This window comes from Leucopleurus acutus (genome assembly GCF_964270905.1).
Source record: "Leucopleurus acutus genome assembly, chromosome: X".
NCBI lineage: Eukaryota > Metazoa > Chordata > Mammalia > Artiodactyla > Delphinidae > Leucopleurus > Leucopleurus acutus.
Genome location: NC_139148.1, coordinates 96,064,434 through 96,079,647, shown reverse-complemented (window position 1 = coordinate 96,079,647; position 15,214 = coordinate 96,064,434). Strand labels below are relative to the sequence as shown.

General features: G+C 39.1%; 1 protein-coding gene across 8 annotated transcripts in view; it reads left to right on the top strand.

Annotated features, from left to right (window-relative positions):
* The window catches only part of CHRDL1 (chordin like 1), a gene marked incomplete at both ends in the record, with an annotated part of 112,630 nt that overhangs the window by 74,559 nt on the left and 22,857 nt on the right, over positions 1-15,214 (top strand). The window lies entirely within an intron of this gene.

The following is a 15,214-nucleotide window of genomic DNA, read 5'->3' as shown; positions in this document are numbered from 1 at the left end:
CCCTTCATCCCTTTCGTCCATTTCACCCATACCCCACCCCGCCTCCACTCTGGTGACCACTAGTTTGTTCTCTGTATCTGTGGGTCAGCTTCTGTTTTGTTTTGTTTTGTTTGTTTGTTTTGTGTTTTAGATTCCACATAGAATAGATCATATGGCATTTGTCTTTCTCTGTCTGGCTTGTTTCACTTGGAAAAATGCCCTCAAGGTCCATCCGTGTTGTCACAAATGGCAAGGTTTCATTCTTTTTTATGGCTGAATAATATTCCTGTGTGTGTGTATCATGTTTTCATTATCTCTTCACCTGTCGATGGACATTTGAGTTGTTTCCATATCTTGGCTATTGTAAATAATGCTGCAATGAACATAAGGGGGCATGTATCTTTTCTAATTAGTGTTTTCATTTTCTTCTGATAAATACCCACAAGTGGAATTGCAGGATTGTATGGTAGTTCTATTTTTAATTTTTTGAGGAACCTCCATATGTTTTCCATAGTGAAAACTGGCTGCACCAGTTTACGTTCCCACCAACAGTGCACAAGGGTTTCCTTTTCTCCACATCCTCACCGACACATACTGTTTCTTGTCTTCTTCATAATAGTTATCCTGACAGGTGTCAGGTAATATCTTGTTGTGGTTTGATTTGCATTTCCCTGATGATTAGTGATGTTGAGCATCTTTTCCTGTATCTGTTGGCCTCCTGTATGTCTTCCTTGGAAAAATGCCTGTTCAGGTCCCTTGCTCATTTCTTAATCAGATTATTTTTTTTGATATTGAGATATGTGAGTTCTTTATATATTTTGGATATTAAACCCATATCAGATATATCATTTGCAAATATCTTCTCCCATTCAGTAGGCTGCCTTTTCTTTCTTTTTTTTTTTTTTTTTTTGCCTTTTCTTTTTGTTGATGGTTCCCTCCTCTATGCAAAAGCTTTTTAGTTTGGTGTAGTCCCATTTGTTTATTTTTGCTTTTGTTGCCCTTGCCTGATCCAAAAAATATTGCTAAGACTGATGTCAAAGAGCATACTGCCTATGTTTTCTTCTAAGAGTTTTATGGTAGCAGGTCTTAATTTAAGTCTTTAATATATTTTGAGTTTACTTTTGTATATGGTGTAAGGAAGTGATCCAGTTTCATTCTCATGCATGTAGCTGTCCAGTTTTCCCAACATCATTTATTGAAGAGACTGTCTTTCCCTACTGTATATTCTTGGCTCCTTTGTCATAAACTAATTGCCCATATAAGTGTGGGTTTATTTCTGCACTCTTTATTTTTTCCATTGATCTATGTGTCTGTTTTTGTGCCAGTACCATACTATTTTGATTACTTATAGCTTTGTAGTATAGTCTCAAGTCTGGGAGTGTGGTGCCTCCAGCTTTGTTCTTCTTTCTCAAGATTGCTTTGGTTATACTGGGTCTTTTGTGGTTCCATACAAGTTTTCGGATTATTTTTTCTAGTTCTGTGAAAAATGCCATAGTTCTAAGAGTTTCTGGGTGGAGTCTTTAAGGTTTTCTATTTATAGTATCATGTCATCTGGAAATAGTGACAGTTTTACTTCTTCCCTTCCAATTTGGATGTTTTTAGTCTCCCTTTCTTGTCTTATTGCTGTGGTTAGGACTTCCATTACTATGTTGAATAAAAGTGGCAAGAGTGGGCATTTTGTATTTTGTTGAGGATTTCTGTATCTATGCTCTTCAGGGATATTGACCTGTAATTTTCTTTTTTTGTGGTGTCTTTGTCTGGTTTTGGTGTCAGGTTAATGCTAGCCTCATAGAATGAATTTGGGAGTGTTCCTTCCTCTTCAGTTTTTTGGAATAGTTTGAGGAAGATAGGTATTAAGTCTTCTTTACATGTTTGGTAGAATTCATCTGTGAAACTGTCTGGTCCTGGACTTTTGTTTGTTGGGAGTTTTTTGATTACTGATTCAGTTTCACTGCTAGTGATGGGTCTGTTCAGATTTTCCGTTTCTTCCGGATTCAGTCTTGGGAGATTTGTGTCTCTAGGACTTTATCCATTTTTTCTAGGTTGTCCAATTTGCTGGCATATAATTGTTCGTAGTAATCTCTTACAATCTTTTGTATTTCTGTGGTGTCAATTGTAACATTGCCTCTTTCTTTCTTATTTTATTTATTTGGGCCCTCTCTTTTTTTTCCTTGATGAGTCTGGCTGAAGATTTATTAATTTTGTTTATCTTTTCAAGGAACCAGCTCTTAGTTTCATTGGTCTTTTCTATTATTTTTTTAAGTCTCTATTTCATTTATTCCCACTCTGATCTTTATTTGTTCCTTCTACTAATTTTGGGCTTTGTTCCTCGTTTTCTAGTTCCTTTAGGTGTAAGGTTAGATTGTTTATTTGACATTTTTCTTGTTTCTTGAGGTAGGCCTGTATCACTATAAAGTTCCCTCTTAGAACTTCTTTTGAAGTGTCCCATAGACTTTGGAAAGTTGTGTTGTCAGTTTCATTTGTCTCAAGGTATTTTTAAATTTCCTCTTTGATTTTCTTTGTTTAGTAGCATGTTGTCTAGCCTCGACATGTTCGTGTTTTTTTCCACTTTTCTTTGTCTAATTGATTTCTAGTTTCATACCTCTTAGTCAGAAAAGATACTTGGTATGATTTCAGTCCTCTTAAATTTATTGAGACTTGTTTTGTGTCCTAGCATGTGATCACTCTTGGAGACTGTTCCATGTGCATTTGAAAATAGCGTGTATTCTGCTGGTGTGGGATAAAATGTTCTATATATATCTATTAGGTGCATCCGAACTAAAGTCTTATTTAACACTAGTGTTTCATTATTGATTTTCTGTCTGGTTGATCTATCCATTGACGTAAGTTGGGTGTTAAAGTCCTCTACTATTATTGTATTACTGTCAATTTCTCCCTTTTTTGTCTGTTAATATTTGTTTTACATGTTCAGGTGCTCCTATGTTGGGAGCATAAATATTGGTGGGTGTTATATCCTCTTGTTGGATTGACCCCTTTATCAATACGTAATGCCTTTTCTGTCTTTTCTTACAGTCTTGGTTTTAAAGGCTATTTTATCTTATATGAGTATTGCTACCCCAGCTTTCTTTTTGTTTCCATTTGGATGGAATATCTTTTTTCCATTCTTTCACTTTCAGCCTATGTGTTTTTAGGTTTGAAGTGAGTCTCTTATTGGAAGCATATAGATGAGTTCTATTTTCTCATCCATTCACACACCTTATGTATTTTGATTGGAGCATTTAAACCATTTACATTTAAAGGAATTATCGATAGGTACGTACTTAATTGCCATTTTGTTCATTGTTTTTTGGTTGTTTTTGTAGTTCTCTCTGTTCCTTCTTTTAATCTCTTCCCTTGTGCTTTGATGATTTTCTTTAGTGTGGTGTTTGGGTTCCTTTTTCTTTATTTTTTGTGTATCTATTGTAGGTTTTTGGTTTGTCATTACTATGAGGTTTATATATTGATCTAGATATACAGCAGATTGTTTTAAGCTGATAGTCACTTGAGTTTCAATGCATTCTAAAAGCAATACATTTTTACTGTCCCCCCACCATGTTTTATGTTCTTGATGTCATATTTTACATCTTTTTACTTTGTGTATCCATTAACTACTTATTTTAGTTATAGTTGATTTTATAACTTTTGTCTTTTAACCTTCATACTAGCTTTCTAAGTGGCTGATCCACTGTCTTTACTATATATTTGCTTTTACCAGTGAGATTTTTTTTCTTTTATGTATTTTCTTATTTCTAGTTGTGGCCTTTTCTTTTCCACTTAAAGAAGACTCTTTAACATTTCTTGTAAATCCAGTTTAGTGATGATGAACTCTTAGTTTTTGCTTGTCTGGGAAATGCTTTATCTCTCAATTCTGAATGATAACCTTGCCAGGAAGAGTATTCTTGGTGGTAAAGTTTTTCCTGTCAGCACTTTAAATATATCTTGCCACCCACTTCTGGGTTGCAAATTTTTTGCTAAAAATTCAGCTGATAACTTTCCCTTGTATATGACTAGTTGTTTTTCTTTTGCTACCTTTAAAATTTTCTCTTTAACTTTTTCCATTTTAATTATGATATGTCTTGGTGTAGCTCTCATTGGATTCATCATTTTTGAGATTCTCTGTGATTCCTGGACCGGGATATCTGTTTCCTTCCCCAGGTTAGGGAAGTTTTCAGCCATTATGTCTTCAAATAAGTTTTCTGCCCCTTTCTCACTCTCTTCTCCTTCTGGGACCCCTCTAATGTGAATTTTAGTACACTTAAAGCTGTAACAAAGGTCTTTTAAACTATCCTCATTTATAAAAATTGTTTTTTCTTTTCTGTTCTGCTAGGTTGATTACTACTGCTCTTTCTTCCAGGTCACTGATCCTTCTGTATCATCTAATTTACCCTTGATTTCCTCTAGTGTATTTTTCATTTCAGTTATTGTATTTTTTTAACATCTTTATTGGGGTATAATTGCTTTACAATGGTGTGTTAGTTTCTGCTTTATAACAAAGTGAATCAGTTACATATATAAATATGTTCCGATATCTCTTCCCTCTTGTGTCTCCCTCCCTCCCACCCTCCCTATCCCACCCCTCCAGGTGGTCACAAAGCACCGAGCTGATCTCCCTGTGCTATGTGGCTGCTTCCCACTAGCTATCTACCTTACGTTTGGTAGTGTATATATGTCCATGCCTCTCTCTTGCTTTGTCACAGTAGTTTTGAGCTCTGATAGGTTTTTTTAAATATCTTAAAACTCTTTGTTGAAGTTCTCACTGCGTTCTTCCATTCTTTTCCCAAGTTCAGTGCACATCTTTATGATTATTACCTTGAACTCTTTATCAGGTAGATTGTTTACCTCTATTATATTTAACTCTTTTTCTGAGTTTTTGTCTTGTTCTTTTGTTTGAAACATATTCCTTTGTCTCCTCATTTTGCCTAATTATCTGTGTTTATTTCTATGTATTAGGTAGGGACTTTATGTCTCCTGATCTTGGAGAAATGACCTTATGTAAAAGATGTCTTATGGGACCCAACAGCATGGTTCTCTCTGGTCTCCAGAGCCAGATGATCCAGGGGTGTCCCCTGTATGGGCTACATGCAGTTGTGGCAAAGCTAACTGCTACTGGTGCGCTGGTAGGCATGGTTGGACCCTGGCCAGGCTGGCTGTGCAATCTGGTGGTGTTTAATGCTGCAGGTACACTGGTGGGTAGGGCAGGCCTCAGGCATGGCTGGTTGTGCAACCTGGTAGCTCACAACTGCTATGGGTGCACTGGTGGGTTGGGCGGTCCCCAGCGCTAAGAGGCTAAAGGGAGGATTCCAAAATGGTATCTGCCAGTGCCAGTATCAGCACAGTAGAATGAGCTTACAGTAAGGGCTACCACCAGCATCTATGTCTCCAGGGGAGTCCCAGTTGCCTTCTGCTTCTCTGGGAGGCTCTCCAAGATCAGCAAGTTGGTCTGACCCAGGTGCCTTTCAAATTGCTGCCTCTGTGCTGGTACTCGGAGTGAATGAATTTTTGTACACACCCTTTAAGAGCAGAGTCTCAGTTTCCTTCAGCCCTCCAGCTCTCCTAAATGTAAGCCCCACTGGTTTTCAAAACCAGATGTTTTGAGTGCTTGTCTTCCTGGTGTGGGAACCCTGGGCTGGGGAGTCCAATGTGGAGCCCTCACTCCTTGGGTAGGACATTTGTGTTTATATCCCTCCCACCTATGGGTCACCTTGCCAGGAGCGTGGGTCCCAACTAGACAGAATCTCCACCCCCTTACCTGTCTCGTTGTGGTTCCTTCTTTATATCTTTAGTTATGGAAAATCTTTTCTGCTAGTCTTCAGGTCACTCTCAGAGATGGTTGCTCTGTAAGTAGCTGTAATTTTGGTATGCCCATGGGAGGTGAGTTCAGGATTTTCTTATGCTGCCATCTTGATCCTACCTCCTGTTATGTGCCTCTCTTGACTCTTACTCCCCACAAGCTTGGCATAGTTTCCCACCTCTCTTCTACCAATTAGGATCCTACCCATCTTTCAAGACCCCAGCTGACATTGCATCTCCTCTAAATAGCCTTACCTGATCACTCTCGTCCTCATTGGTCTCCTTGTTTGACCACTTTCAGGGCTTGGTCTGATTGTAGAATACAGCATTTAAAAATATTTCTTGTACTGTTCACTGTTTTCCGGATCTTGGCTCCTCAACTGGGAAGCTCTATAAGGAAAGGACCATCTTCTTCCTCTGTTTCCCCTAGCATAGTATTAAGTATACAGCTTGTGATGGATTTGTTAAAAGGAAAGAGAGCCACAGTTATGAAAAGCTTTTGACAAGCACTCCAAGTGCAGTCCTGGCTAGGGAGGGAGGCAGGAGAAATAACTGACCTCACAATTTACTCATCCCAAGCCCATTTCTCCAAAACATCTCCAGTGAGCCCAGCATGAAAATTGCATCTCTTTTTATGAAATTGAGATATTTTTGCTAACTCCTTCAAGGTGACTGAAACTGGAAGCAACTGTTTAAAGGCAATTTGTCAGTGTTCAAGACAACTGCCATTTTATGTAAGACTCTTGATTTCTCTTTCCAAAAAGTAGCAAAATTACACCTCAGACGCCATCTTGGCTGGAACCCAGAGATCTCGAGGGAAGTGGTATGTGAGGTATTTGATTTTTTTAACATCACAGAAATCTACCAAAGTTTTCAAAATCACAGGAAACTAGAGAAAATAACACTCCAAATATAGATCCTCACATATCAGTCTAGAGCTCTTTTTGGTTTTGCCCACATTTTCTACAGAAACACTACCATCTCCTGGTCATAATGATAGGAAGGAAACATTGCTAATGAGAAACACTACTTTGTATGTGTCACCTAAACTTCAAAATGTATTGAAACACTCCAATCTTTTCATAGCTATAGAAGAGTCTGACTACGACTAGTAATTCCTTTTCAAAAGTGAGTCATTCATGTTCATCTTAGGGACCATCTTAGGGATTTTCTATCCTTGTCTACCTCTCCTCTTCTTCTAAACCGCAACTGGAAGCTTTCTCCTTCTATGGAAACCTTCAGGTGGTTTTTGTTCTCTTTCCATCCCTTGCACTCAGAATTCACCTCCACATGCTTGCTGACTATCACAGGACTCCCACCCCTCTGAGGTCATCATGTTCCTTCCTGGCATGTCTTTTATGTCTAGAATGTTTCTTCTTGGACAGAAAACCCCTTAGACGGTGGATGGGACAGCATTGACTTTCATACTGGTTTAACAAATTAAGAGTGATGATTCTTAACTGGCCATCTGGGATATCCTGTCAAGGTCAATAATGCCCCATCCTGTTGCTGGGTTGGAGGGTTTTTCATGTGTGTATGAGTCTGGCTCTACAATAAAAATAAGAAATTCCCAGTGAAGCATTTCAGAGCAATTATTTCTTCACGGGTGGTGAAAGCCACTCTTCTTTCAGCCTTGTCCTTCTAACTACTTCAAGGGATGCCATGACTGCCCAGAAACACACCGCTGGGTATGCCCATTACTCTTATTAGAATAGTTTTCATGAAATTAGACTTCAACATTTATGGAAATTAATCTGATTTCTTGACTGACAGTATAAACAGAGGAAAAAGAGAAAGAAGAGTGATAGGCAGAGGAATCATATTTGAATATTATCTACATTATAACTGTAAGAACTTACAAAGTCCAGGTCTCCATGGCGCAGGCAAAGTGGAAAATTGATATAACTATCCAGTTGGTTTAAGCAAATTGCTGGAATAGCTACATCCACTTTTCCCTTAGCTTTGGCTATTAAAACCAGACCCACGTCTCCTTCTCCCACCAAGTAGTCCAGTCCTCTTTGGATGGGGCCAGGAAGCCAAAGTGGAAAGAAGAAGGACCTTAAACTGACAGCTTTTCATTTCCAGGTTGACAAGACAGTAAGCATTGGTGGATCACTGAGTTTCCCCTTTCCATCCCGCTTGCTATTTTCCATTTATGAATGTGGTAGCACAGGACTGTACTTTATTTGGGTACTTGGAGTTTTACCTCTCCACTTTATGAGTATGTAAATTGCACTGCCTCCCAAAGAAGCAGATATCTGTCCTCTCAAGCATCACTTTAAGCCAAGAGAGAAAAGGGGGCTTAATTAAAACGCAAACTCCTTTTCTAAATAAAGATGAAAAGGAGGAGAGGACTAGCATAATGATGAGAAGTCTCATCATTAGTTTAGAAGGAATGAGCTGAAGGAATCTCTGCAACCGTTTTAATTATTTGGGTATCTCCAGGACCCTGACTTTAGAAATGATATGATTCCTTTTCTAGGTGTGGGCATAAATTTTCTCTTTCCGCTAGGCTTCACTTGTTTGTTTAATACAGACGCTTTCCTTTGTTAAATGCATAGTACCCTTGTGAGGGTCCCTTAAGTTGGGTTTTCCCCTTTGTAAGCTACTCTTGAGAAGAAGGAAGAAGTGGAGGGAAAGGATGGGAAGAAGAGGGAGGGGGAATAATAGCTAACACTGACATAACAGTGTACCAGGCGCTCTTCTAAGCTCTTTGCATATACTAATTCATTTTCTCTTCACAACCCTATGGGATATGTATTATTGTCTCCATTTTATCAGCTGAGGCACAGACAGGTTCATTCACTTGTCCAGAGCCACACAGGTGAGAAGGGGCAGAGCCAGAATTTGGACCCACGCAGTCTGGCTCCAGGCTGTTTTCTTCGCCGTTATTACTATGATGCCTCTCAGCTTGGGGATGTGAAGCAACCTCCGGCACTCTTAACTCTGAGGCTACCGGGAGGAGCAGACTTTGTGGTGACTGTGCTCCCAGGGGCCAGATATGCTAACACTTCCAGCAGATTCATTGGGACCACTCTGGGACGCAAAGACCCCATTTCTAACCATGAACTTGGATCTGTTTAACCACATCTCCATTGAAAGAGCAGAATGTGGGTCGTGGGCACTGGCTAAGTTGCTTTATTTCCTCTCCCATGATGCCTTCCTGCAAACATATGCACTCTCACAATGCACTTTTCAAAAAACACACATTTCTGATTTTTCTAGATACTTTAGTACTCTTCTTTGGATTTGGCTTGCCACTGTGGACAGGAGTCCCCCCACCTCCCTTGTCCGTGTCTTAGTATTTCTCAAGCAGATATTTTGTTTAAAACGCTAAGAGCTTGTATTGGCAGCCCAGGCAATAAAGTGCTTTATTTGACAACAAGGTATTTTCTAAAAAAACTGACTGTCCACTTTATGAGACACTGGAGGGCATCTTCAATACTATATATCATTATTGGGAGCTCACATGTCTACCAATGCCGAATCCTTATACCAGTGTTCTTTAAAGCTTCCCTCAAATTTCAGCATGCTTCATCCCTCTCCACAGAACTTGTAGAAGTAGATATTTGATGGAAGCCTCCCCAGAGCCATCTGCTTCCATCCCCTCTTTCGTCTTCAGCTTGGGTATTGAGTACTGGCTGTAAAGTGGCCCACCAGGGAACCTGGCAAGTAGTAGGTGGAGACTTCACCATCAGTTTCTTCCTCTCTGCCCTCTCCCACTTTTCCTCAAAAACCCTTAACCATTTGCCTTGATTCTGCTGATTTCAACTTGTTCCTCTGAAAATACAGAGATCAGTTTCCCTTGTCACGGAGATCACTTCCCCCCGTCTCGGGGACTCATTTAAAATTTCTACCTGCCTTATGATTAGAGTAACCATATAATTTATTGTCCAAACCGAGACACTTTTGAAAGTGAGAGAGGCAATCTTAATAATTATGCCTGTCAGAGAAACAGGCATAAAACTGGGCTGTCCCAGGTAAATCAGGACCTATGGGCACCCTATTTATGATGTTGTATGTGGTTCAGAAGTGGCCACACGCTGGCGTAGTTTTGCTGTCTGAGGTTGATCTTCATGGTATCTCATAATCTCATTGTACACTTAGTCTTCTTGAGAGAACAGGGTTTACTTCTGTGACCTGCTCCGGCCAACCAGAGATTAATGGGAGCAACGGGAGTTATAAACAGTCTGAATTTTAGCCTAGCTCTTGACCATTTTTCAAATACTTGTTCTCCATTTCTCCCATTACCAGAAAGCCAAGCCATTCTATCTCCATAGGGTACCACTCAGAGTATAATTGAGGTTTGAATAAACAACACATGTGGCTTTTAAGGTTAAATGAATATTGTTTGACATACAGTACACTAGAGTTGTTTTTCATTTTGGTTTTAAAAATCGGTTAAAATTACATCTTGTTGCTTCTCGGAATTAGCTAGAATCCATCTGTCTCCATTAGAATCATTGTTTTTCTTTTTTTTTTTAATGACTTGGCTGAAAAAAGAGGCTTCCTCTCACTCAAGATAATTTGTCCAGTGAATCAGGAAAAAAAGCACAGAAACAGGTTTTTTTTAGGGCTTTGGTGCCTACTTTTTTCTTTTATGTATTTTATGTATGTATATCTACGTTATAATATCTAAGGTATAAGGTATAAGATTGTAAATGGACCAACCTATTTTCAGCTCTCCAGATAGACCCTGCCCCAGCCTAAAGAACCACTAATGTGAACATCTGAGAAGATAATTCAAGTTTAACTGTGGTTCATGTATAAAACAACTAAAATGTTGAAACCTTTAGTGGCTACTTACAGAACATGCAAGCTTAGAGAATGCCATTTTGAAGACTTTGAAAGCTCAAAGGCAATGAAAATACTGAGAGAATACACACACACACACACACACACACACACACACACACACACGGAAGTAATGGCTCCAGTAGTTTTTGATGAAGTGAAATAGTTCAAATTTAGGTACACATAACTGTCTGCAAATGCTTAGGTGGTTATGACACATTCATCTGAACTTGTATTACAGGGTATTTAATAGTCTGTGTGGTAACTGACTTGCCTCGTTGCTTTGCTATCTTGCCTCTCTGCTTATTTAACAGGGACTGTATGCTTCTATATTGCTTTAAGATTCTGTCTGGACTATTAAGTATTTAAAGATACTCTTTAAAAGCCCTTTTAAGACTCTAGGGTCTAAATGCAATAAATTGAGCTTCTTAGAAGGTCATGCTGAATAAACATTTCATGTCAATACCAATCATTAAATCTGCATTTAAAAAGGGCATTTCATGAGGAGAGCTATTGTCTCATTTTTCTTTTGTTATTTGTTCTCTTTCGGCTACTTTGATTAGGCTTGAAACCACACACTATAGCGTTTACATTTTGTTTTGCCATTTTGCTGGCAAATCTTTTCTGGTTTCAAATCTTCTCTCTGGTCCCATATTTTCATTTGGCTCAGGACATAGCTTAGACCCATCACTGCCAGCTAAAACGGAACAAGTAAATCCAAGTCCATACCCACTCAGTCACTGTCGAGGGCAGAGCCATTCCCCAGCTCTCCAGATTGCAACCCTAGAGTCATTTTATACTTTCTCCTTTGCCTTCCTCCTCCTTTATCAAATATTCCATCAGGGTCTTATCATTTTCTTGTTATCCGCAGTAGTGTGATTCACCCCTTCTTCTCCATCTAGATTCTCATGACCTATCACATGTTACTACAATAGCTTCCTGGTTGGCCTCCCAGATTCCAATTACTCCCCAACCAGTCAGCACTCCCTTGCCGGGATAAGCTTCCACAAATATCATTTATACCATATGCACCTCTACCTAAAAATCAGTAACGGGATCAAATATGAATTCTTCAGCCTCTTTTCGAAGTCCACACAGGAATTATTTACCACCCTGTTATCTCAACAACCCGTCCCCCTCCCTTGCTCCCTCCCACCCTCCTTCCTTTCCTTTCTATCTCTCCACCAGCCCCCTTTCTCTTGTTTCACTTCTGAAGTTTCCACTCAAGCCACACCTTGCTTGCTGTGTCCACTGTGTGACTTGCTATTTCCAAAGCTCCGGTCCTTTGCAAATGCCTTTCCCTCCAGTTGGCAATACCTTCTGCCCATACGACTGTTTATACCCTGCAGTATCTACTTCTAAAAACATGACTTAACAGTTCTTTGGGGATGCTTTCCACGATTACATCTGACTGCTCACTCCACACATTCAATATCTCCTAAGCACGTATATTCCATTTGTGTTTCCAGTTGCTACTCTGTGCATGTGTTTTTTAGGCTCTTTTCTATATTGATTTCCTGTCCCTCCAAACAGGTTGTAAATGTCTTGAGGGCAAGGGTCCAGCCCTGATTTCTCTTCTCTTTCTGCCTTAGTATCGAGTTTTCCACCCAAGAAGTGTTCAATGTATGTTAACTGACTTTGGGGCATTATTATTTTCTTTTAAAAAAATTTTATTGAAGTATAGTTGATTTACAATGTTGTGTTAATTTCTGCTGTGCAGCAAAGCAGTTCAGTTATATATATATATATATATATATATATATATATATATTTTTTTTTTTTTTTTTCATACTCCTTTCCATTATGGTTTATCACAGAATATTGAATATGGTTCCCTGTGCTATACAGTAGGATCTTGTTGTTTATCCATCCTGTGTATACTGTTTTGCATCTGCTAATCCCAAACTCCCAATCTTTCCCTCCCCCACCTCAGCTCCCTCTTGGCAACCACAAGTCTGTTCTCTGTGTCTGTGAGTCTGTTTCTGTTTCGTGTTGTATTTTAGGTTCCACATATAAGTGATATCATATGGTAGTTGTCTAGACTTCTCTTTCTGACTTACTTCACTTAGTATGATAATCTCTAGGTCCATCCATGTTGCTGCAAATTTCCTTCTTTTTTATGGCTGAGTAATATTCCATTGTATATATGTACCACATCTTCTTTATCCATTCATCTGTTGATGGACATTTAGGTTGTTTCCGTGTCTTGGCTATTGTAAATCGTCCTGCTGTGAACATTGGGGTGCATGTGTCTTTTCGAATCATAGTTTTGTCTGGGTATATACCCAGAAGTGGGATTGCTGGGTCATATGGCAACTCTATTTTTAGCTTTTTGAGGAACCTCCATACTGTTCTTCATAGTGGCTACACCAATTTACATTCCCCATCAACAGCGTAAGAGGGTTCCCTTTTCTCCACACCCTCTCCAACATTTAGTATTTGTGGACTTTTTAATGATGGCCATTATGACTTGGGCATTATTTTTTGACATAAACAAAGGTGAAAGCATCTTCACTCTTACAAAGTTAGTCAGGGTTTCCAGATAGTCTGAGTGTAATCTTTGTCTACCATCTTTACTCAGACATGGAATAACCAGGAAGAGGCAGGTATGCTATTGGCTAAGTACTTAATTCTGTATTTTTTACTGAAGTTCAACTCAGTACATATACTGAGTACCTGATGTGTACCCAGATCACTGACCCCCACACCCCAGAGTTTCTGACTTACTAGGTATGGGGTGGGGTCCAAAATTTTGCATTTCTAACAAGTTCCCAATTTATGCTGATGTTGCTGGTCCGGAGACCACACTTTGAGAACCAGTGATGTAGGTGACACAGAGGGAGGTCTAAGACATGGTCCTTGGTTTCAAGGGATTTACAGTCTCTTTAGGGAGACAAGGCAGGCTCAAGAAACATTTAACAGAAGAAAATATTGTAAACTGTTTAAGTATTCATTCATTCAAGAAATTTTGAATAAGTACTATGTGCCCAGCACTGTTCTCGGTGCTGCGGGTTACATCAGTGAACATGATAGACAAAAATCCTCGTTCTCATAGGAGCATTCTAGTGGGAGAAAGAAGACAACAAATAAAATGTATAAACTGTAAGATACTGTTGAGTCCTAAGATCAAAAAGCAAAGAGGGGGGATAAGAAGTATCAGAGGGGATTTGAAATTTTAGATAGGTGATGAGAGAAGGCCTCCCAAATCTATCATTTGATGAGTATTTATTGAGTGACTATTATGTGTCAGGCACCGTTATAGATCATGGTGATACAGCCATTAATAACACAAATAATAAACCCTGCTCTTATAGAATAGACATACTTATTTGGGAACCAGGAAATCTGAGATTTGGGTTGTAAGCTCTCATCAACTCGCTATGTGAGTAAATGGCTCCTTGCTCTCTCTGAGCCTTGGTTTCTCCACCTGTTACATGGAACAGTTGGACAAAATTATGCCTGAAGTCCTGTACATCTCTAAGGCTACAGAATGCTAAGTCCTTTAGGCAATCAGAAATATGTGGGAGAACTTGAGGAAGACTTTGTAGAGGAGGAAAACCTTCATGGTTTTTCTGGTCATACAGGAGCTACAGAGTGTGGGAGCTGGGAAAGTAATTTCAGAAGAAAAATAACATGAGCAAAAACATGGAACCAAGAATGGGGGCCACAGTTTCAATGAAGAGTAAAGAGGTCAAAGGGTTCCCATTGTAGAGTAGCTAAGATAGTTGGGTCGGAGGTAGGTGCTCAGTAAAGATGAGGTGGGGGCTGATAATAGATAGTCTTAGATGGGGACCCACTGAGGGTTTTTTTTGATCAGGAAATGATACGATTATATAATCAAAGTGGTGTTTTAGGAAGATGAATGTAGCAATCATAGTTAAATCTTCAAAATTCATAATTTTTTTCCATAAGATGATCTTTGAATCATGGAGGTTAAAGCCATGCTATGTTTTATGTTGCTACCTGATGATAATATTAGTATCAAATTAATCTTGAGGTCTTTTTCCAGCCCTAAACCAGTAACAGTACTTGAACCAGTAACACATTACTAGTTAGAGTTAGGTTTTGAAAGCTTGGGAGATGAATTAGAATAGAAAATTCTTAATGTTTATACATTTTTGTATTCCGTGTTATCCCATGAAATATATGGTTGAACAGATATTGGGTTATCCTCAACCAGGTACACACACACACACACACACACAAATAGTACTGATTTAGAGTGGTGCAAATATCTCTAAGACCGAGCTCTTCCCATCTGCTTGTTTGGTCATAGATGATACAAGGCAGTATTTTTGGAGATTATCCTCTTATTTTTTATCTTTAGTCAGCTGAGGAATATCCATATCTGTTGTGAGTTTGCTTTTCTGAAGGCTGAAAGTAAAATCTTCCCCCAAAAGCAGTTAGTCTGGAAGACAGCAACGATAGGGATTCGCTGTTCACAAAGTGGGCTGTGGAGACCCAGAGAAAGGTGTCTCAGACAAAAATAGAAGATATGGGTTATGTAAACACTTTAGCCACAGCAAGTTTTACCTTAACTTTCAGATCAAGTCATAACTTCTCAGAGGCATAATGGTGAATTTAACAAACCATGACAGACTAAATCCTCAAAACTCTCACTTTTGAAGGGTAGTTTAAACACAAGTTGAAT